Source organism: Delphinus delphis, chromosome 17 (assembly GCF_949987515.2).
Source record: "Delphinus delphis chromosome 17, mDelDel1.2, whole genome shotgun sequence".
NCBI classification, from domain to species: Eukaryota; Metazoa; Chordata; class Mammalia; order Artiodactyla; family Delphinidae; genus Delphinus; species Delphinus delphis.
This window is the reverse complement of record NC_082699.1, coordinates 33,632,758-33,655,263: the sequence shown is the minus strand read 5'-3', so window position 1 is coordinate 33,655,263 and position 22,506 is coordinate 33,632,758. Positions and strand designations below refer to the sequence as shown.

At 44.6% G+C, this 22,506-nt stretch overlaps 1 long non-coding RNA gene across 3 annotated transcripts; it reads left to right on the top strand.

Moving 5' to 3' along the window:
* Positions 1–16,496: 16,496 nt before the first annotated feature.
* Positions 16,497–20,478, top strand: LOC132440237 (uncharacterized). Of its 3 annotated transcripts, none has more exons than XR_009522543.1 (4): positions 16,497–16,752; positions 17,004–17,099; positions 18,105–18,200; positions 19,381–20,478. It is a non-coding gene; the product is annotated as an uncharacterized lncRNA (long non-coding RNA). The 3 variants fall into 3 exon arrangements; XR_011246762.1 differs by having other exon boundaries at positions 17,004–17,112; XR_009522542.1 differs by having other exon boundaries at positions 17,004–17,156.
* Positions 20,479–22,506: the final 2,028 nt, after the last annotated feature.

Here is a 22,506-nt window from a genome sequence, read left to right as displayed (position 1 = left end):
CTATGGTCTTTTAAATCCATGATACAACGTCTATATGTAACAAATCTGTTAAACCCTAAATGTTTATGATATTCAAGTAATCCATTATCTCAATTATTCTTGAAGGTAAAACATCCAAAGACTTCTTAATTGTATGGGTATACATACATAAAATACACGTGGAGGTAACTTCAAATATAGTATGTGCCTGTCTCTATTCCTTCCCTCTCCGCTCTTTTAAAAAATGCCCCTTTAAAAATTGCCCACTCACCATCTGTTAGGTAAATTTGCTGAAACACACAGTAAATGTGGAGACAGAAATTGTTATAGAGACTATTCCAAATGGCACTGACACCTGTATTTATGAAATTTTTAAAAGGGTAAGTTAGAGTTCTTTTTTTTTTTTTTTAAATCCCACTATAGTAACACCATATCATCCTAGGTGCCCAGTTCTATCCAATTACATAAGATGGAGAAAGAGAGAGAGAGAGAGGGAAACAGAGAGAGAGAGAGAGAGAGAGAGAGAGAGGAGAAAGAGAAAGAAGAAAGGAAGAAAACCAAGTACTTATGTATAAAATGTTGCTGCCAGTTTGAGATTATACTCAAGCATCAATGAACAGAAGGAAAACACTTACAAATTTACAAATGTATTTCATTTATGGTATGAGGGACAGGTTTAGATTTGCAACACGCTCCCACAAGGGTCAAATTGACCACTTTTTTCTATCTAGTTGCTCTTGAGAGAACAAAACAATTGAAACAGATGCCATTCAATTCCAAGTCTATAGCTTAGACCATGTCACTGCACATGAAATATTGTTCATTCAGAGTCAGCACATAGGAAGAGTAATTTATACTCTCAGAGTGTTTGCTCTCAAGTCAATAGCAGAGAAGCCTTGAATAAAAACGTTCCCATTACTTTCCATTGTAATAGATCTTACTTATAGCCCATGAAACAGTGGTCAGAGGAGATTTATTCTTTGCACACCATATTATATAATCTCTCCACTTTAAGCCATCCCCCACTCGGCGATTATTTTTTAAATATGTTACTCGTAGTCAATATTAATTTACATTTAATCTTTCTTAGCATTAGGAGAGTATTATTTTGTACAGGCTCAGAAACAAATCTCCCGAAATTCCTCCCTGATGCTCCCTTCAGGCTGAAAATGCATTGCAGGGTGGCTGCAGTGACTTAATTCTAGTTGGCAGAGCCCTGGCCACACACTAATTTCATTAGCCTCAAACTCCTGGATTTGAAAGATCCACTGAATATGATTCCTGTCCTCTGACATGTCACTTACTAACCAATTCAGTGTGCATACAGAGGAGAGAAAGGACTTGCTCAGCTCTGGCCCACCGGCAGGCAGATGAGAATTCCCATTCAGAGACACTGTTTACATCTGAGTGGTCATTCTTGCCTGGGTCCTCATTTTCAGGAAGGAAGTTCCATCCAGGCTTTGCTGGCAGCTGCAGCATTTGTTACATCCATTACTAGCTCCTTGTTCCTTCCTGCCCCTCAGTGCTTAGCATCCCCCATTTCAGTCACTAAGTCTTCCTTCCTCCAGCCTAGAAGCTTACCTCACCATAAATTTTTATCTCAAATGATAGGTTTGGCACATTCCCCACAGCAACCCACAGGGACTGGGGAAAAGAAAACTCAAATCTCTGGAGAGCTAAGAATTCAACCATTTAGAGGAGTTTCTTTTATACAGGACAGTCTTCATTGAGCTGAACCCTGCAATCCCAGAGAAGATTCACCTACCCGTTCTTTTCCTCTTTCCCTAAAGTGACTGTGTCTTTGAACAAGGGGTCTGTGTTCCACTATTCTCTCTATTCATTTTGCAGGTTTACAGAGGCTGGGAAACTGGGGGCTGGACTTACATGCCAGGAGCTTCTAAGATCACACGCAAAAATAAGGCTACTGGAAGAGATTGTTGGAATCTATCTCTGTATATTTGAACATGGACAGTGGTTAACCAGGATGCTCACACCAAGCTTATATCCAGCTTGCAGCACAAGCTACAAGTTGGTGCATCCCTCCTACTACCAGCCTCTTCTCAATAAATGCAGGTGAAAACTGGGGGCTCTTTTCCCTCAGCTGTTCAATCCAACATGAATAGCTGCAATTTGCAAATTAGAGGAAAATGACAGTGTTTTCTCTGAATGGTTTTGGTCCCAACGCACACTGCTAATGCTGGCATTCAGTTCCTTTCCTTCCCAGCCCAGGGAACGGGGGAACCAAGCATAAAGCAAGCGTTCTCTTTTCTTGCAAGTGCCTCAGATCCACACACCGGAGAAGGAATCAGCTCCCCCTGGAATCTTTTTCAGCAAACACAATCCTTCACCTAGTCTGCAAGCTCTCTCTTGACTTTAAGATTTCACTCTTTTTTCGACAGGCAGGCCCATCTGCAAGCTCCCAAGCTCCAAGTGAAGGCGCCAAAATAATTTTAAAAATGTCAAACAGCAAATGTGCCTTCAACCCCCAGAGCTCCAGTAAAAATACTGTGAGTTGCCCCTGTGGTTCTCAGGTGACCTCTGGCCTCATCCTCCCTGCAGCGCTGCCTCCTCAGGTTCTCTAGTTTAAGCTCAGAGGTAAAGGAAGTGCTTCTGGGTTTTGCTTCCGACAACCCAGGCTCTTCCTGAAAGCATTACCTCAAAGTGAAGGCTGCCCAGAAGCACTTTTGGCCTTGCAAACATCTAGAGGTGGCATACTCAACAGGTGCTAGGGATGCTCAGAGGCTCAGAGGGGCCATACCAGGCTGCAGCTTTAGACAGGCACCCCTCCTTCTAGCACAAACTTCATACCCTGGGTGCTGATGTAGTGACACCTTGAATCTCACAAGGAGTCCCCTCCAGAAACCCAACATGCTTCAGGAAAGGCACTTGAGAGGGAGCCGACTTTTTAGCTACGGGGAGCATAAGGGTCACCCAGAACATCTGGAGAAGGGACTAACTGAGCTTGGGTCCTACCAGGCAGGGAGAGAGCTGTGCATTAGGAAAGGATCACTTCAAGACAGAGATGAACAAAAAACTTGGAGATAGGGGTAGAGAAGGAAAAGAGAGGCAGAAATTGAAAGGGAGAACATAAAAACAGAGAGACAAAAAAAAAAAAAAAAGCAGGGAGAAAGAGACACAAGGAGAGAGACACACAGGAAGAAAGACAGAGAAACAAGAGAACCCATAGTCACGCAGACCCTGAAACTCAATTTCTTCATCCAGAAGCCATCCATCTATACCCAGGGCGGCACAGGAGCCGTGGGGCCGAGGCTGCGGGAGCAGGCGGTGAGAGCGCACTGCAGCACCGCCCACCGCTCAGCGGGCCCGATCCGCCGTCCTCGCATCTTCCGCCGTTGCCCGCCTGCACCCGGAGCTAGAGGACCGCCCAGCCTTGCTCAGCGCACCCTACTGCCTCCCTCCAGGCGCTTCTTGTCTGGCTCTGAGAATCGTCCTCAAAACCCACGACTGGGGTTGGGGGCTGCGTTAGGGAGGTCGTGGGAAAGGATGGGCACAGGGTGGGTGCAGAAAAAGCGACTGTGTCTCGCAGTTAGCATGAGCTCACCTCCGGGCTCTGAGCTGGCAGGAGTAGAAAGCTGATCGCCCGGCTCCTGCCAGTAGCCGGATCGCAAAGGCAGTTTAGACGGTGCAAACAACTGCCCAGAGCAAATCACCTGGGGGCATGTCTGCGGGTGGCTTCTCCCCGCTTGAGGACAGTCCCCACGCCTTCCGCCCCATGCCCTCGCAGAGATAGGTGACAGATCGGGAAATCCAACCCGAGCGAAATGGGCAATTCACGTCCAAATGTAGGTGAAGACCTAGCCTTCGGTTTAAGAACTGCCTCCCTAAGCTCTTCTCGAAATTTTCCAAGGCAGCTGCAGCTTGTCGGGCGGCTTGGGGCAGGGAAGCTGGGGAGTTGAGAAATGCCTAGTTTCTAGGCGTCTTCTCATCTTTCATATTCTTTGCGCCTAAGTGGCTCTCACAGGAGCCCGGCACTTTTACAAGCCTGTTTTGGAACCATATTTCACTCGAATGCAAACCCATTTAAATCATCGCCTTGTTTTTCGGAGACTGTTTCTTGTCAATGGGGCCATAAATCCAGAATGTCAAGCCGGATGGAGTGGAGCGCGGACAGGGGAGAGATGGAAGGGAAAGGAATCAAGCAGGGCAAGTACCTCCTCGGGTGAGGTGGGAGGGATTCGGCAGGATCTCCAGGGTGGAAATGAGCGAAGGCTGACCAGACCCCGCACCCCTGGAGTCCAAGCCAGCCTTCAGGATAAAGAGCGCGGGGAGCTACGGCGCGCTCTGCCCCGGAGGGAGCGCCCCCCTACCTGGAAAAGCCTCAGGATGTTGGCTACCATGATGGAGACCGAACTCCCCGAAGCCCCAATCACTCCAACTACTTTCTCGGGCTTGACGAAAACCGGAGGCTCGCCGTTGGTGCAGCGCACTTCGGAGGTGTCCTTCTGGATGAGCGCCTGGACGAAAGTGAGCGACTGTTCGAGCGCATAAGTGTCCCTGGAACAAGTGTCCAGGATCCGCGCTCCCAGCGTCACGTTGGGCAGCAGGTTGGGATCGCTGTTGATCTGGTCCAGGGCGTAGAGCATCGCTTCCAGCCTGTGGATCCCGTTCTCCCTCTTGATGTCGCCGCAGGGCACTCCGCTGGGACCCTTCGCGTGCACCGGGAACAGCCCCCCGAGGGTGACGTCCCCCTCGACCCGAATGGAGTGCGGGGCGTACATCTCCTGGCCGCGCGCCGCCGCCGCCAGCGCGCACAGAAGCACCTCCAGCACGCAGCAGGGAAACTTCATCAAAGTCAGAGCGCGGAGCAGCTTCCCCAACTGGACCATACTGCTCCCGCGGCTGCGGTGGTGGCGGCGGCACTCGAGGGGACGGTGGCGGGCTCGCCGGAGTCCTGGCCCCTTGGGGTGAGCTCCTCCGGGGAAGCCCAGGGTCTCCTGCGGGCGAGGAGGGTAGGGGCGCCCGGGGAAGGGCAGCCGGCGAGGGTGGGGGGTCCCGCGGCGCCTGCCAGCTTGGGGTGCCGTGCGCTCTTGGGTTCCCCGGCCAGCGCGCCGCGCTCGAGCTCGCGCTCGGTGGCTTGCAGCTCGAGCTCTCCAACAGCCCAGCACTGGGGAGAGAGCGAGGATGGCTATCGCTTTAAATGCGCGTTCGGCTCCCTCTCCTCCTCCGCCCACTCCCTCCCACCCTCGCTCGCTCTCAGGCTCTCCCCACCCTTCCCAGCGCCCACCCGCCCCACGGTTTTGCATCATCACGCAGGGAGGGGCTGCGTGCTGAGGTAAGGGGGGAGGGAATGGGTGGGCGGCTGTGGGGGGGGAGTACCTCCGATTCGGAGTTTCGAGGTCCCCAGGGAATCTGGGGATTGCAGGTCGCAGGCGAAGGCTGAGCTCCTGCTTCGGTCTCACTGTAGAAGCCGCTCGCTCGCCCGCCTGCACCCACACGCACATTCTAGGCACAGGGTGGCATTAGCCCCGGACAGGGCGGTTCTAGCTGCGGCTGACTGCTTCCAACCCTGAGGTCCGGAGCCGGGACTGTCAGCGCCGGGAGAATGCGAGGTAGTCGAAGGTGATGCCGCCAAGCATGAAGGGTAGTAGGGAGACCCCAGTCTGTACTGCTAATTCGTCTGTGCCAGTTTTTCCTAAGAAAAACACACATACACACAGGAGCCTGATTGATGACCTAAAGAACCTTTACGCAGAGACTTCTCCGGGGCCAGGCACTGGGCTAGCCTGTAGGGAAAGAGGCCAACAAGAAATGCTGGGAATGGAAATGCATCTTTGGTCTTCAGGGGTTACTGTGGCCGGAGCCGGATGAAGTAACCCCGGTCTCCAGTAAATCTGTGGCGGATTCGCTCCTTTTCTTCCTTTCATCGCAAGAGATGGAACAACTGAGAACTCTGCAGAGCGCACTTTCTTCTCTGGCGCTGACAGGTGTAAGGCTCCCTCCTACCCATTTCCAGAGATGCTTTTGGGCTGATGTCAGGTTTCCTCGGGCAGGAAATAGCAAGAAAGAGGTGGCAGTAGGAGGAGCAGACAGAAATCTCCCCATCGATCCAGTGATCCATTCTTCTTTTTTTTTTTTTTCTGGCTGAAGATTTGGGGGGTTTGGGGAGTGGAATCAGGATGCCAGAGCAGGTTGTAGTGCAGTTAGGAAGCTGTTTTTCAAAGGTGTCCCCTCCTGCAGGTCCAGCCCAAACTTGGCCCATTAAAGCAACAAGTGGCCCTAGTTCCTACACAAGGAAGGGCAATGTATCTGCCCTTGGTGCCCACGTGTACTGCTTATGGTGGTCTCTACTCTTGCTGAGCCTTTCTGTTGGAGTGCAGCGAAACTGTCTTATACAGAATTGAGGGTGCAGAGAAAACCAAAACAAGACTATACTTTCTGTTGTAATGTTAGTGTACTAAAGAAAAATGTCCTTGCACATAAACAAAACAACACACACACACCCCCCTAAAAAGTCAGAATGTGGGAAGTTGGTTGTCTCTTCCACCAACCACCTGTCTGACCTTGGCACTTCTGTTCCTGTGCCTGAGTTTTACTTTGCCCATCTGTAAAATGATGACATTGAATTGAATGTTTTACACGTTAACTTTTAGCTTTCAAATCCTCTGTTGAAATAGGTCATGCGCCTTTGGCCATGGTGTTCTTTTTAGACCAATATCCTTTGTTGCTTTATGTGTAGGGCACCCGTTTTTTGATACCCAAAGAATACTTCAAACATTTCCTGGTACAGAGGATTTTTTTTTTTTTCTTGTTGACCACCCATTTATCTTCCTTCTAGGGAGAGTCCAGTCCATCATTTTCTTTTCAGACATGCCCCTCCTCCAGGTTTCAATACTTAAGGTTTGAGGAGGAAAAAAACCTTCTGGCTACAGTGTTCAAGGAAGGGAATAGAGGCTAACAAGAGTTATGCAGGGCTAATCCCTGGACTTCTGCTGGAGTAACGAGGTTGATGACATAGGGTTACCACTGTCCAATAGACAATCCGTGCCGGAGTTAAAAGAAAAAGGAGCCTCCTTCCTCTAAATGCTTTATGTATATCTTTTGGACAATGTTACACTATTTGATTTTGTAAAAACATACCATTTTACTGCCATCTTCAAGAAAAGTGATGTAAAAACTATGAGAAGCTACCCCTGTGTACAATGTGATCATCCATCACTCATAGATGTGATGCCCTGCTATATAAGTGCACACCTTGTGCAACCTTATGCTGTGATGCGCCCGCCCCTTCCAGCCAGCCCTGGAGCTGCGAGCGTATAAGCCCGCAGCTGTGCCAGAAGCTCCCACATAAACAGGGAAATATTTGGATCCCATAATGAGAAATACCAGAGAGGAGAAAAGGCAGAGAGAAGAAGGGGTGGGGAAGAGAGAAAGGGACCTGGTTAGAACATGTGAACTCCTGGATCCACATGTGCCTGAAAGATTGCCTCTTTTTTTTCAATTATATAGTATTTTATCTCTGTTGTTTGAAGTCAAAATATCCTCTTGTAACTCACCTATTCTGCTATTCAATACATTGGATCAAAACGGCTGGAACAAGTGAAATAGATATCCTGGTAAGGCAGCATTAGCTAATTTGGAAAGGGGGAAAGAAGCAAAGCAATAGAAAGGCATCCTTGGGAACACAAATACTGTGATCCCAGTATTTAGGCATCAGTACCTGAGGCTATATTTGATAGAGACTGTATCCTTATTTAGTTTTTAATTTAAGGCTATTTAGTAGGCATTTGGTGCCAAAAAATATATTTGAAGAGCTGTGTTACAAGTAATAACACTTGATTTTTCACCTGCCCATGTGAAGATCTATGTTCTCCTCTTCCATTTCCAGGTCACAGCTTGCAATTGCTCAACAAATAGTTCTTGGCTGACTGTTGAATGTTGCCTTATTCTGTGTTCTCTCTTTGCTCTCCTCATTCTCCCCAAACATCTGGCAGCAATCATTATCTTCTTTTTGTTGCAGTCATCTGTGTGCATGTTTTATTTCCCTTGCTAAGCTGGAAGATCCTTGAGGGTAAGGGGCTAGGTATTATTTATCTTTTTACCTCGGACAATGTTCAGAATGGTGTTTTGTACCTAAGAAGCACTCATGTGTTGAATGAATCAGAATTGGTTTGCCATTCCCCACTGCCTTTATCTCACAATAACAGAAACATAAAGTGGGCAGAGCAGAAACGACGGCAAATAAATTGTCCTCTTAGTCGCAGAATGCAGTTTCTAGAACTTAAAGAATAACTAGTAGATTTTGAAATAATTTTGTTTTACAAAAATTTCATAAGATTGAAATACTCTAACCTTAAAGCTCTCGATCAACTCTAAGGGAGGGCTTTAATTGGCTTTTCCTGAGTCAAGTGTTTATTCCTGGGCCGATAACTCGGGCCATTGTCATAATAGAAAGTGTGATTTGTTACCAGAGAAAGAGGAAAGTGACGCTGGGCTTGCAAGATATTTATATCTTCAGCCAGAGTGCATAGGATCTGGAACTTAATTGGTGACGCAGTATTTGTTTGAGATTATATGAATGAAAAATCTTTGTGTAAGAGTGATTAATCTAAAACTTGGCCAGTCATTGTCCTAGTGTCATATTAAATTGCAGGAGAATCTAGTTTTAGGCACAAAGATCATAAATATAAAATGTGTTTCCAGGCTTGGTTCTGTGTAGTCAGTAATCTATACTCACCCACTCATTAATAAAAATGAAAGTTAAGGACTCAGTCCTAACTTATATGTTTAGCATTGTATTTTGCTAACAATCTCAGTTTTATTTTCTTTGTTCTACCCTGTCCATCATCTTCTGCAGAAAATAATGTCTCCACTTTCAATTCCCTGTCTATTTAAATCCAATTTGTAATTTATAAAGTTGTCCTCCTTAAGGGCTGCTGCTTCTGCCACAGTAATGTACTCTGGCCATTATTATACTCTTCCATCTTTCATGGAGGTCTCCTCCATCCATAGGTTTTGTTTTCATAGCTTATTTTGTTTTGGCGGTACGCGGGCCTCTCACTGTTGTGGCCTCGCCCAATGCGGAACACAGGCTCCGTACGCGCAGGCTCAGCGGCCATGGCTCACGGGCCCAGCCGCTCCGCGGCATGTGGCATCTTCCCGGACTGGGGCACGAACCCGTGTCCCCTGCATCGGCAGGGGGACTTTCAACCACTGCGCCACCAGGGGAGCCCTATACTTATGATTTTATATTTACTTATTTACTTTTGTCTCCCCCCTCAGCTCAAGAGAGACTATATTCATCTGTGTTAATCACTGCTGTGTCTCCTGAACATGCCTATAAATCATACTGAAGAATGGTGCCTGAAATTTGGTAAGCGATCAATCAATTTTCTTGGCTGGATGAAGAAATGTGTTCATAAATTAATGAACAGATCTTCAGGGCTTCTGACTTGAGGACTAATGGGAAGAGGATGACAAATGGTTGGGACAGGGTACTGCAAGAAGTAGTATTTGGAGTACTCTGATAGCTATCCTAACAGATAAGATTGTGTTCATTTAAGTAGTTCTAATGAGAGAGCTGGGAACTAGGGACACACAGCATTAATGTTTTTATAATGCATTCTGTAGAGTTCTTTTTAAGTCTGTACAAATATCATTGAAAATATATGCATACATATACACCTCTGTTACTTTACTTAGCGCTTTACGAGAGCCCCTCAAGGAAGGGGTAGTAGCAACTCTCAGTATCCTTCCTTTATGATGAGCTTAATTTATTCAAAGTTACATCATAATTTATTTGTAACTGTGAAACTAGACTTAGTTATTGAATAGACCCTCCCTAGAAACGTATGACATTAATAAAACTAACAAAACTTTGTTCAGTTTCCAATGATAGACACACTACAGACTCAATTATGGGCCATCCAGTTTAATGAAGGGAAGAAGTGATTGAACAAATTTAGAGCAAACAGAATATGAAGTTTTATCCTCCATTAACATTAGTAACGGATAGTGTGGGCTCCAATGCCTTCAAGATAGCTTGAGATCATCATCTCTGTGTCATGGGCAGGGGGATGTTCAGCCAGGATGTCTTTCACTGTCACTGAGAAAAATTTCCATAAGATATAATGATACCTACTGAAACTGATATGGGGCATTTGGGTAATAAGGAATCCATTAGCATATTTTTCCGGAAGCCTTGACTACAAAATGAAGACAGTAGATTTGGACACTTTCAGCCATGAAGAAGTTGTTTGGATATTCATCTTTATGCCTAATGAAATAAGCTTATTTCATCTCTGCAGCTTCCCATATACCATTTTCCCACCTCTGTTTTATGTTTGGAAAGACTTTTAGAAATTGAAAGTCAAGTTAAAAAGTGAGTGACAACTTAAATGATATATGGAATATTTTGCTGACTTACAAGAGCATGCAGAATTAAATATGACCCAGTTCAAATGTTTATTTTAACGTGTATGTTGAGGTGGTGTTTTCAAGGTGCCAGAAAATGAGAATTCACCTTCCAGTGTGTGTTACCAGTTCTGTTCATTGCACAGAATCATCTTCCTAAAACATACTGTTTTCTATGTACCTGGTATATATCTCAATTAGTTTGAAGAATTTCTCAGATACCTCTTAATATGTAGTGCTCCAATTCCAATCTTGCCGTGTCCTGTACCAGTGACACAGCACACAGGAGTTTTATTTCTCTTTATTTCTCTGGGTTGTTCAGAACCCAATGAAAGAACAATGGAATGGGATCCAAGAGATCAGGGTTCTTCTCCCAGATTTACCATAAAATAATTGTGTCCTCTTGGGAAAATTATAGTCATTCTAGGTCCCTTTTCTTTACTTTGACAGAGCTGCACTAGATGACCCCAAATAATATAGCACTCTTTCAGTAGTCGCTTAGATGTTATTGGTATTCTGAAACAAATGAAGACAATGACACATGGAGCTGTGCAACATCTCTGTAACTCTGTTGTCTTAGAGTTGCCTCCATTTTACAGATGATAAGATGACTGTGCATAGAAGTAGATGTTTGGAACCAGCGGTTGCAAAGTAAGTGGAGGTAAACCGCAAATTTCCTTCCTTCCTGAAGCTCACTTAGCCAAAACATAGGCTTCTGAATATTAAGCTGTAAAGCATATTATCAGTACATTTTAAAAGAAGCTATTCTTCTAGGATTTCCAATTAATAGCAGGAGGTTTTGAAATTCTTAAAAGATCATCTAATTTTGTGAGATTTACAGTTCTATTTTCCTGTCAAGCAAGTTGTATTAGTGCCAGAGAGTCATCTGAGCTTCTGGATGCTTCTCTGAACCTCTTGAAGTTTTCTTCTTGCTATCTGAAATTCATGCCAGATAAGCCTTTTTCTAGAGCGTATGTACAGACTTGTGTATTTTTATATAGGAAAGCGAGGCAGTGAGTCAAGTCGGGGGTTAAGCCCTCATTCTCAGAGTGGTATTGAGCTCCTGGTGAAATATAATCATCATTTCCTCAGAATCGAAAAGCAGTTATCTCAGGTATATAATCCCATTAACTATTTATACATTTACGTATGATACATGGATTTATTGTACCTACGAGGTGTGTTCTCTTTGGGAAGTACAAAGCTCTTAGAGACATAGGTTGTTCATTTTTTGCTTTCCCACAAATACTGTGACCCTTTGAGCAGGAAGGTCTATATTTTACTAACGTCTAGAACCAGCAGTTAACACGGTGTCTAAGATGTAGTCAATAAATATGAAATAGATAAATGAACACATTTTTATGTAAGGGCCAGGACATGGACAAATAGAAATTTTTCATTTTCAGTCACAAAGCAACAACAGACATAAAAATGATACAGACAACAAGTGCTACGGTCATTCAAAGAAGGCATAGAATAGATAGAAGGATCTCCTCTATGGCACAGGGAACTATACTCAATATTTTGTAATAACATCTGTATGGGGCACCTGCTCCACACCAGGCCCTATGACAGGTGCTTACATACTTTCCCTCTCCCCCATCCTATGGGGAAAGTACCTCTGCTATAGATTTAACATTTGCCTCCCCCAAAATTCATATGTTGAAATCCTAACCCCCAAAGTGATGGTATCAGGAGGTGTGGCATTTGGGAGGTGATAAGGTCATGAGGGTAGAGCCCTCATGAACAAAATTAGTGCCCTCATGAGAGAGACCCCGCAGAGGTCCCTCGACCTTTCTGCTATGGGAGGTTACAGAGAAAACACGCCAACTGTGACCCAGGAAGCGGATACTCACCGGACTGTGAATCTGCTCGCACCCTGATCTTAGACTTCCAACCTCCAGAACTATAAATAAATTTCTGTTGTTCATAAGCTACCCAGGCTCTGGTATTTTGTTATAGCAGTCCAAATGGATTACGATCACCTCTGTCCTTAGGTTTCAGACCCAGAAACTCAACTTTGTAGAGGTTACGAGGACCCTAAAGCCACTCAACCAGGCAGAGGCAGATTTGAAATTGAAGTCTCCAATTCCACATGTAAGTCTATCAGACCCTGTCTCCAGACATGATGTCATGAACAAGAGCTAATGCAACAAAGAGTTTACATGCAGCAAAACAATTAGCAAACAAAGTAAGAATATAGTAGACCGACTGTTTTGGTCACCCAATAGCCATTCACCACTCTTCCAGTTGAACAGAAGCCATGCCCCGTGGGCACATTCAGCCCTGCTGTTTTCACTTCCCAGATTTGAGGGGTAGGAAATTATTATCCCTCCTGGCCATCGGCACCCTGACCTCTACCACCCACCTGGCTAGCTTCAAGAACAGCTGGATCCACCTGTTCAAATGAAACAGGTCTGCTCTCTGTGGTGTTGGCTTCTAGTTCAAGCAGCTCTCCCCACATGATAGCAAAGCTGGCTCCCAGCAGTTGCAAGCATGAATCCTACCAGCCTAGCAGTCCCAACAGATACCTTTTAAGTATTTGTTCCCCAAAGCTCCAGTTAAAAGTCCTAGGCTGATTCCAATTTGACCTGCTCTGGACAAACATTTTCTTTACAACCAAGAAGGCTGCCAGACACAATACAGGATGCCCGCCTCGTTAAAGCTGAACTTCAGATAAACAGTAATTTTTTTAGTAGAAGTATGTTGCATGCAATGTTGAAGACACCCTAAAAAGTCGTGGTTTTCATCTGCGGTTCAGCTTTAACTGGGCGCCCCGTGTGGGCTTTGCCGGCTGTGGTGGGCGCCGCGCTGGGTCGGCGGGGACGGTGGGGGACTGTGGCCCGAGCCGGGTTGCACACCCAGCCCACAGCGTGCAGGGAGAGAGGGGCAGCCTCGTCTCCGCTCCAGGAGCTGAGACGGGGAGAAGGGGAGCGCCGCAAAAGGAAACCAGCTGCCCCTCCCAGGAGAGAGGAGATGGCTGTTCAGCAGCCAGAAACAGCAGAGGAGCCCGAGCACAGAAGCGGCGGCCTCTGAGGACGCGGCGCACATATTTCTGGTGGGCGAGGGGCACGCGGGCCGGTCCGTGGGAAAGAGGGGAGCCCGCGCCGGCCCCTCCGCCTCCCGAGCCTGTGCGTTTCCCTAAAAGAGCAGCAGCTGTGCAGACTGACTGTTCACAGTTGTGATAAATCGCCTTAGGAAAGCACTTCGATTAAAGTCACATCTAACTAGAGCGCAAGAAGTCATCCCTGAACAAATCAATTGCGAGAGGGGCAGCTCTGGGCGCGCACCCACCCCGCTGCTGTTTTGCTTTCCCCGCAGGACGAGGGCCGCTCACTGGGTCGCGGGGACAGCGCGCTGTCTCAGCTGGGGAAGAGGCGCTTGCTCAGGACACATGCAAAACCCAAAGTGTGAAAGGAGGCCTTTATTCCATTCCTTTGGGGGTTTCTTAATGACGTAAAGCCCAACTTGGTTTCAGATCTGCCTGTCGTTTCCGTGACAGAACCTTCCTGGGGGGGGTCCACCAGCAGCGGGGTGGCCAGGCGCCACACGGCTGTGCTCTCCTTCCCAAGCCAGTTCATCTCCATCTGTAGCATTTTCAGAGAAACTCTCGGATAGGTTTTCTCCAACAGGTTCTTTTTCCTTCACTTTATAAAGTCATTCTCCTGCACAAAATGAACGGCCTGAAGACATCACTGAGCCTCTTTTTCTCCCAGGGTCAGGGCCAGCACGGCCCCCAGACCACAGGGGCGCAGGACCTCACAATGGGCTTCAGGCCTTCCCTCCCCTCCCGCCCCTCCCACCCCGCCCTACCCCTCCCCTCTTCCCCTGCAGAAATCACATCCCTTTCTCCAGACTCCCCACTTCAGCTTGACTTCCAGCAGATCTTTACCCTGCCAGTTAGTAATTCAGGACTAATTAGGTGATTGCTTTCATTTATGGTAGCAGTTGTGGGGGGGTGGATGAAATGGCTTTGCCCCTATTCTTGTTGGAAAAATAAATTACACCCACTGTCACTTGACATCTTATTTTCCCCCCAATCAAGCAAATTAGCAGCGTGGTTCATTTTCCCAGCATTCACTCCTGAACAGATGGCAGTGCCCTGGAACATGGCTTAGAGCTGTGTGGTCAGTGCAATTGTTTGGGGCTGTTTGTGCCCACAATGAGAGGAAACGCCTGTCTCCGGAAAGAAAAGTGGCCCTTGTCTTGCTTAGGCTAACGAGCTGCCCAGAGCGCTGCCCGTCTGGCTTCTGAGGAAGATGTACACCGCCATCTAGTGGATATGGGGGCTCACTGCAGTGTGCTCGTTCTCCCGCCTTTCCTTCTGGCCGGTAAGAACAAGCAATAACGCTTCTTGTAAGTTCCTAAAAATAGGGGAGGCCTTATATCACCAGGAGTGAAATGTTTGCCTCAATGTCTGTAATGAAAGTGCAACCCCATGCTTGCACAACGTCTATCTTGTCAGTAGCCCTCTTTCATCCCGATGTTTAGGTCCAAGACAGGATCGTCATTGTCTGAGCAATGGGTATCTCTCCGAAGCTGGGTAGTTCTCCCCTGTCCCAAGTAGTGTGGGAGGAGACAGTCAGCACCTTCACAGACGCCTTCATCTCTGCAGCCTCGCCATCACTCCTCATCTCGCCCACAGCAAGCCCGATTCCAAAGTGCACAGGGTAGAGGCGTTCGAAAGTTGGCTTGTTCAACCAAGGGCATTGCCACTTCCCAGAGGGAGCCAGAAACACACCCACATCCTAAGACTCTTTTCAGTCTTGGCGTTGAGCGGGTTCCCACTCTGTCCCCTGACTACACACAAGTCAGTGTCTTTTTCCTTTCCGCTCATTCTACCTACATGAAGAGCACGTTGATCTCCCCAGTTTTAACACAGGAACCACGATTTTCTTGGGTTTTGTGTATGGGGGTGGGAGAGAATGGGAGCGAGAGCAAGTACATCCCAATATGGAAGGGCTTGGGGCCGTGGTTCTCAACCAGGGGCAATTTTGCACCCAGGAGACATTTGAAAGTGTCTTGGGACACTTTGGATGGTCACAGCTTACGCGAGGCTAAAAGTCCTTCCATCACAGGACAGGCCCACAGCAAAGAAGCATCCAACCCCACCCAGCAGTCGTGCTGAGGCTGAGAAAGCCTGGTTTAGGCTCGCAGATATCGCCCTCCAGCAAGCCGGTTGGAACACTGATTGTCCTCAAATGGCCCACACTGCAGAGGCTGTGGATAGATAATGCATCCTCTCCCAAGTCAGTACTGACCGCCGTTTTTCTTCTTTTAGACGCTTCCATTTTAAACATAATTTAGCTGTCTCTTTTTTTCCCCTCTGCTCTGCTGAGAAGAGAAAGGATTGGAAAGGGGGAGGGGAAGGTGACAGAAAAGGAGGATTAGAGGCCTGACCTGTTTCTCCTGGAGAAGCTGGGCACATTCCTCTCTCACACGTGCTTTGTGACCCAGCAGGGTATAACTAAAAGCACAATAATTTGCTTGTTATTCAAGTCAGGCATTAGTCCGGGTAATGGCGTGCTTGGTGTAGACATGGATTTCCTTGTTCGGAGCTAAGCACAGGACTAGCTGAATTCTCCATGGAGAAATCTTGATTTGTTCAGGTCTTTCATGTTTTCTACAGAGAAGGGATTATGTCTTCCTAAAGAGGGGCGTTGCTTAAAAAGCTACAGAGTGTAAGAAAAGGATTTAGGGCAGAGGGGCCTGTGGTTACGTAGCGGAGGGGTACAGGGAATTTCAGAGCCAAGGATTATTTAAAGCCATAGAGTTAAAAAAATAATTGCTTTAGGGACTTCCCTGGTGGTGCAGTGGTTAAGAATCTTCCTGCCAGTGCAGGGAACACGGGTTCGAGCCCTGGTCCGGGAAGATCCCACATGCCGTGGAGCAACTAAGCCCCTGAGGATAGGTGCCAACTGGCACTCACCAGCCCGAGAGGTTTGTCTGCTCAGCCGCGGGGGCAGGCGGGGCTGCAAGCTGAGGATCGGGCTTTAGTCGGAGCGCAGGGAGAGGACTAGGGTTGGTGGCGTGAACATAGCCTGAAGGGGTTAGTGCACCACGGCTAGCGGGGGGTGGGGGGGGGGTGGGGGGGGTGTAGTCCGGGAAAAGATCTGGAGCTCCCGAAGAGGCAAGAGACTTTTACTTCCCTCTTTGTTTCCTGCTGCGGGAGGAGAGGGGATTAAGAGCGCTGCTTAAAGGAGCTCCAGAGACGGGCGCGAGTCGTGGCTAAAAGCGCGGACCCCAGAGACGGGCATGAGACGCTAAGGCTGCTGCTGCCGCCACCAAGAAGCCTGTGTGCGAGCACAGGTCACTATCCACACCCCGCCTCCGGGGAGCCTGTGCAGCCCGCCACAGCCAGGTTCCCGGGATCCAGGGACAACTTCCCCGGGAGAACGCATGGTGAGCCTCAGGCTGGTGCAAAGTCACGCCGGCCTCTGGCGCCGCAGGCTCGCCCCGCACTCCGTGCCCCTCCCTCCCCCCCGACCTGAGTGAGCCAGAGCCCCCGAATCAGCGGCTTCTTTAACCCCGTCTTGTCTGAGTGAAAAACAGACGCCCTCCAGCGACCTACACGCAGAGGCGGGGCCAAATCCAAACCTGAGCCCCTGGGAGCTGTGAGAACAAAGAAGAGAAAGGGAAATCTCTCCCAGCAGCCTCAGAAGCAGCGGATTAAAGCTCCACAATCAACTTGATGTACCCTGCATCTGTGGAATACATGAATAGACAACGAATCATCCCAAATTGAGGAGGTGGACTTTGAGAGCAAAATTTATCATTTTTTCCCCTTTACCTCTTTTTCTGAGCGTGTATGTATATGCTTCTCTGTGAGATTTTCCCTGTATAGCTTTGCTTCCACCATTTGTCCTAGGGTTCTATCCGTCTGTTTTTTTAAAAAAATTTTTTCTTAATAATTATTTTTATTTTAATAACTTTATTTTATATTACTTTACTTTCTTTCTTTCTTTCTTTCTTTCTTTCTTTCTTTCTTTCTTTCTTTCTTTCTTTCTTTCTTTCTTTCTTTCTTTCTTTCTTTCTTTCCTTCCTTCCTTCTTTCCTTCCCTCATTTAGACATAGAATCATCCCAAATTGAGGAAGTGGACTTTGAGAGCAAGATTTATCATTTTTTCCCCTATTCCTCTTTTTGTTAGTTTCTAAGTGTATGCTTCTGTATGAGATTTTGTCTGTATAGCTTTGCTTCCACGATTTATCCAAAGGTTCTATCCTTTCGTTTTTTTCTTAATTTTTTTATAATAAGTATTTTTTAATTTAATAACTTTATTTTACTTTATCTTCTTTCTTTCTTTCCTTTTTCTTCCTTCCCTCCTCCCTTCCTTCCTTCCTTCCTTCCTCCCACCGTCCCTCCCTCCCTCCGTCCTTTCTTTCTTTCTTTCCTTCTTTTCTTCTTTCTTTCTTCCTTCCTTAAATTAAATTCAATATAGATATTTAAATTTAAGGTAAAATTAAATTATAATTTGAAATTATATGTGGAGTTTTATTTCCTAAAGAATATTTTGGAAATTTCAACTCCTATTTTAACTTATATTTTCAGAGAAGGTATTTGGTCCAAATGAAGAATATCTTCAATTATAGTTCTTCTATTGCAAGCAAAAAAGGATTTATACTTCTTTTCATGAAATACGGTTGTTTGACAACAGAAGGATAAATATTTTATATTTTTAGAAACAACAGTCAGGTTACTGATATTCTTAATGAGTTTTAATAAATCTGAATGCTTCTTATCATCTACTCTTTAGCTGGTACCTGAGGAGTTGTATACCTCCGGGAAGATATGTGCTCCAGACCCGTAAATATGCAGTTCACAGAGCCCACCACCAGAGGACAATAATGAAGTAAAATCTTGAAACCATGTAGTGAAAATAGTGGGAGTTTAAATAAAAGAAACGTTTCACAGTATGCTTTTCTGACCAATGTTATATCTAATACCCTAATGGATTATATGTACACGGATTCTGAAAAGTCAGCAGCACACTTCACTGGTCAATTTCTATGATAAGGGGAACGGAATTTGAGTGTAGAAAAACAGTATACTTACATCTTAAAATTCCACCCCTACAGAATCTACTCACTATTGAAAACTGGTAAGAATAATAGCTTTCTGTGTCTCAGTGACCAGTTAACATTTTCAAGAGTAGAATTTATCTTCCTATGATGCTCAAATACACAGGAAAAATGCATATCTAGGACAATGGATAAACTCTATATGACATGAGAAAATAGTTATTCAAATGGAAAAAGTATAAGATCTACAAGGCACAGTTTTATATGCATTAGTGGGGATATATATACATAAAGAAGCTCTAAGAAACATAAAAATCACTTCCAGGAAGCAATTTTAGGTAGAAGAGAATTAACATGGATGAGGAAGAAAAGAGAGTTGGTTTTAAAATAGTTTCATTGACTTGTTTTTTTGTTTGTTTGTTTGTTTATTTGTTTTATTTATTTGGTCTTTGGAATATAAGAAAACAGTGGCTTTCAGATCAGTATCCCAGTGGAACAAAGGGACCGAGGTCTATCCTGGAGCCCAGCCATTGTTTGACTATCTTGTAATAATACTGGTGAAATACAACCAAACCATTTGAAATATAAGCATCCTCTCTGACAATAAACTTAAGACACCAACATTATATATTAAAGAAAGTAAAGAGAGAATACTCTTTTCTTTAGAGAGAAAATACAGATCCTGGACCAAATCAATAATGTCAGCAAACCTCATGGGTATAAAATATTCTGCTGTCTATCATTTAGAACATGCCTCTAGAGGAGGGAAACTGGGCGATAATTTCCCCAGATTTTATATTTAATTCAAATATTTTAGATAAGAGGCATCTCTAGTAAAACATTGTATTATTGATTCTTTCCAATATGATAGCTCAGAGGAGTTCCTCTTTCCTTCTCAAATACATATGGGGAAATGGAGGTGGGTGTGGGTTAGAGGAAGCATCTAAATAGAGCATAATAATCAACAGTTTGTTTTTTAAAAATAGAAATTTCTATTCAAATTGTTTCCAGAGACAGAAACACACAGAGACAATTCCATGTGACAACAGTGAAAGAGACCAGAGTGATGCAGCTGCAAATCAAACAACTGCCAACACCAGTGATTGATGGCCACCACCAGAATCTGGTTAAGACAAAGAAGGATCCTCCCCTTGAGGCGTCAGAAAGAACATGGCCCTCTCAACACTTTGAGTTTGAACTTCTGGCCTCTAGAGCTGTGATAAAATAAATTTCTGTTCTTTTAAGCTAACAAGTTTGTGGTATCTTGTTATGGTAGCCCTAGAGATGACAGTATTTGATTCCTGAGCTGGCAACTGTATTTTGACTATGTAATGACTATTCCAAGATAATCAACAGACACAAAGATAAAGGCAAAACTGAGACTAAGCCCAGTTCTTTTTATTCCCAGAATAATAAATGATTTTTTAATTAATTTAGATCTCTTTGTCTAACCCCTCTGCTTTTCAGAAGAGTATGTGGGACCAATCAAGTATTCATATGTTATACTTTCATTTTAATTCATCTCAAATTATTTCTAATTCCCCTTATGAGTTCTTACTTGACCCATGAATTATTTAGGAATACATTCTTTAATTTCCATTTGTGATTTTCAACAAATTTCTTTCTGTTAACGATTTCTTATTGCATTCTGTTGTCATCTGAGAGCACTCTCTGTATTGTTTATGTCCTTTAAAATGTACTGAAATTTGTTTTATGGCCTAGCATATAGTATATCCATGTGCATTTGAAAAGAATGTATATTCTGATGCTGTTGGGTGGAATGTTTTATAGATGGCTGTTAGGTCTACTTGATTGATAATGCTGTTCAAGGTTTTTATTTTCTTGTTGATTTTCTGTCTGTTCTGCTATTGAAAGAAGGGTATTAAAGTATCCAACTATTATTGTAGAACTGTCTGTTTCTCTTTTCTGTTGTGCCGATTTTGCCTCATTGTATTTTGAAGTCCTGTTGTTAGGTGCATATAAGTTTATAATTATTATGCATTCTAGATGGAATAATCATTTTATCATTTTAAAATGTCTTTGTCGCTAGTAAAAATTTTCGTCTTAAAATGTAATTTTTTTCTGATATTTTCTTAGCCACTTGTTTTGTTTTGTTTTTACTGTTATGGTATATCTATTCCAACCCTTTTACATTTCACCTATATATTTTCTTTTTTTTTTTTTTTTTGGTAACATCTTTATTGGGGTATAATTGCTTTACAAAGGTGTGTTAGTTTCTGTTTTATAACAAAGTGAATCAGTTACACACATACATATGTTCCCATATCTCTTCCCGCTTGCGTCTCCCTCCCTCCCACCCTCCCTATCCCACCCCTCCAGGTGGTCACAAAGCACCGAGCTGATATCCCTGTGCTATGCGGCTGCTTCCCACTAGCTATCTACCTTACGTTTGTTAGTGTATATATGTCTATGCCTCTCTCCCGCTTTGTCACAAATCACCCTTCCCCCTCCCCATATCCTCAAGTCCGTTCTCCAGTAGGTCTGTGTCTTTATTCCTGTCTTACCCCTAGGTTCTTCATGACATTTCTTTTTCTTAAATTCCATATATATGTGTTAGCATACGGTATTTGTCTTTCTCTTCTGACTTACTTCACTCTGTATGACAGACTCTAGGTCTATCCACCTCATTACAAATAGCTCAATTTCGTTTCTTTTTATGGCTGAGTAATATTCCATTGTATATATGTGCCACATCTTCTTTATCCATTCATCCGATGATGGGCACTTAGGTTGTTTCCATCTCCGGGCTATTGTAAATAGAGCTGCAATGAACACTTTGGTACATGACTCTTTTTGAATTTTGGTTTTCTCAGGGTATATGCCCAGTAGTGGGATTGCTGGGTCATATGGTAGTTCTATTTGTAGTTTTTTAAGGAACCTCCATACTGTTCTCCATAGTGGCTGAACCAATTCACATTCCCACCAGCAGTGCAAGAGTGTTCCCTTTTCTCCACACCCTCTCCAGCATTTATTGTTTCTAGATTTTTGGTGATGGCCATTCTGACTGGTGTGAGATGATATCTCATTGTAGTTTTGATTTGCATTTCTCCAATGATTAATGATGTTGAGCGTTCTTTCATGTGTTTGTTGGCAGTCTGTATATTTTCTTTGGAGAAATGTCTATTTAGGTCTTCTGCCCATTTTTGGATTGGCTTGTTTTCTTTTTTTGTTATTGAGCTGCATGAGCTGCTTGTAAATTTTGGAAATTAATCCCTTGTCAGTTGCTTCATTTGCAAGTATTTTCTCCCATTCTGAGGGTTGTCTTTTGGTCTTGTTTATGGTTTCCTTTGCTGTACAAAAGCTTTGAAGTTTCATTAGGTCCCATTTGTTTATTTTTGTTTTTATTTCCATTTCTCTAGGAGGTGGGTCAGAAAGGATCTTGCTGTGATTTATGTCATAGAGTGTTCTGCCTATGTTTTCCTCTAAGAGTTTCATAGTTTCTGGGCTTACACGTAGGTCTTTAATCCATTTTGAGCTTATTTTTGTATATGGTGTTAGGGAGTGATCTAATCTCATACTTCTACATGCACCTGTCCAGTTTTCCCAGCACCACTTACTGAAGAGGCTGTCCTTTCTCCACTGTACATTCCTGCCTCCTTTATCAAAGATAAGGTGACCATATATGCGTGGGTTTATCTCTGGGCTTTCTATCCTGTTCCATTCATCTATCTTTCTGTTTTTGTGCCAGTACCATACTGTCTTGATTACTGTAGCTGTGTTGTATAGTCTGAAGTCAGGGAGCCTGATTCCTCCAGCTCTGTGTTTCGTTCTCAAGATTGCTTTGGGTATTCGGGGTCTTTTGTGTTTCCATACAAATTGTGAAATTTTTTGTTCTAGTTCTGTGAAAAATGCCAGTGGTAGTTTGATAGGGATTGCAGTGAATCAGTAGATTGCTTTGGGTAGTAGAATCATTTTCACAATGTTGATTCTTCCAATCCAAGAACATGGTATATCTCTCCATCTATTTGTATCATCTCTAATTTCTTTCATCAGTGTCTTATAATTTTCTGCATACAGGTCTTTTGTCTCCTTAGGTAGGTTTATTCCTAGATATTTTATTCTTTTTGTTGCAATGGTAAATGGGAGTGTTTTCTTGATTTCACTTTCAGATTTTTC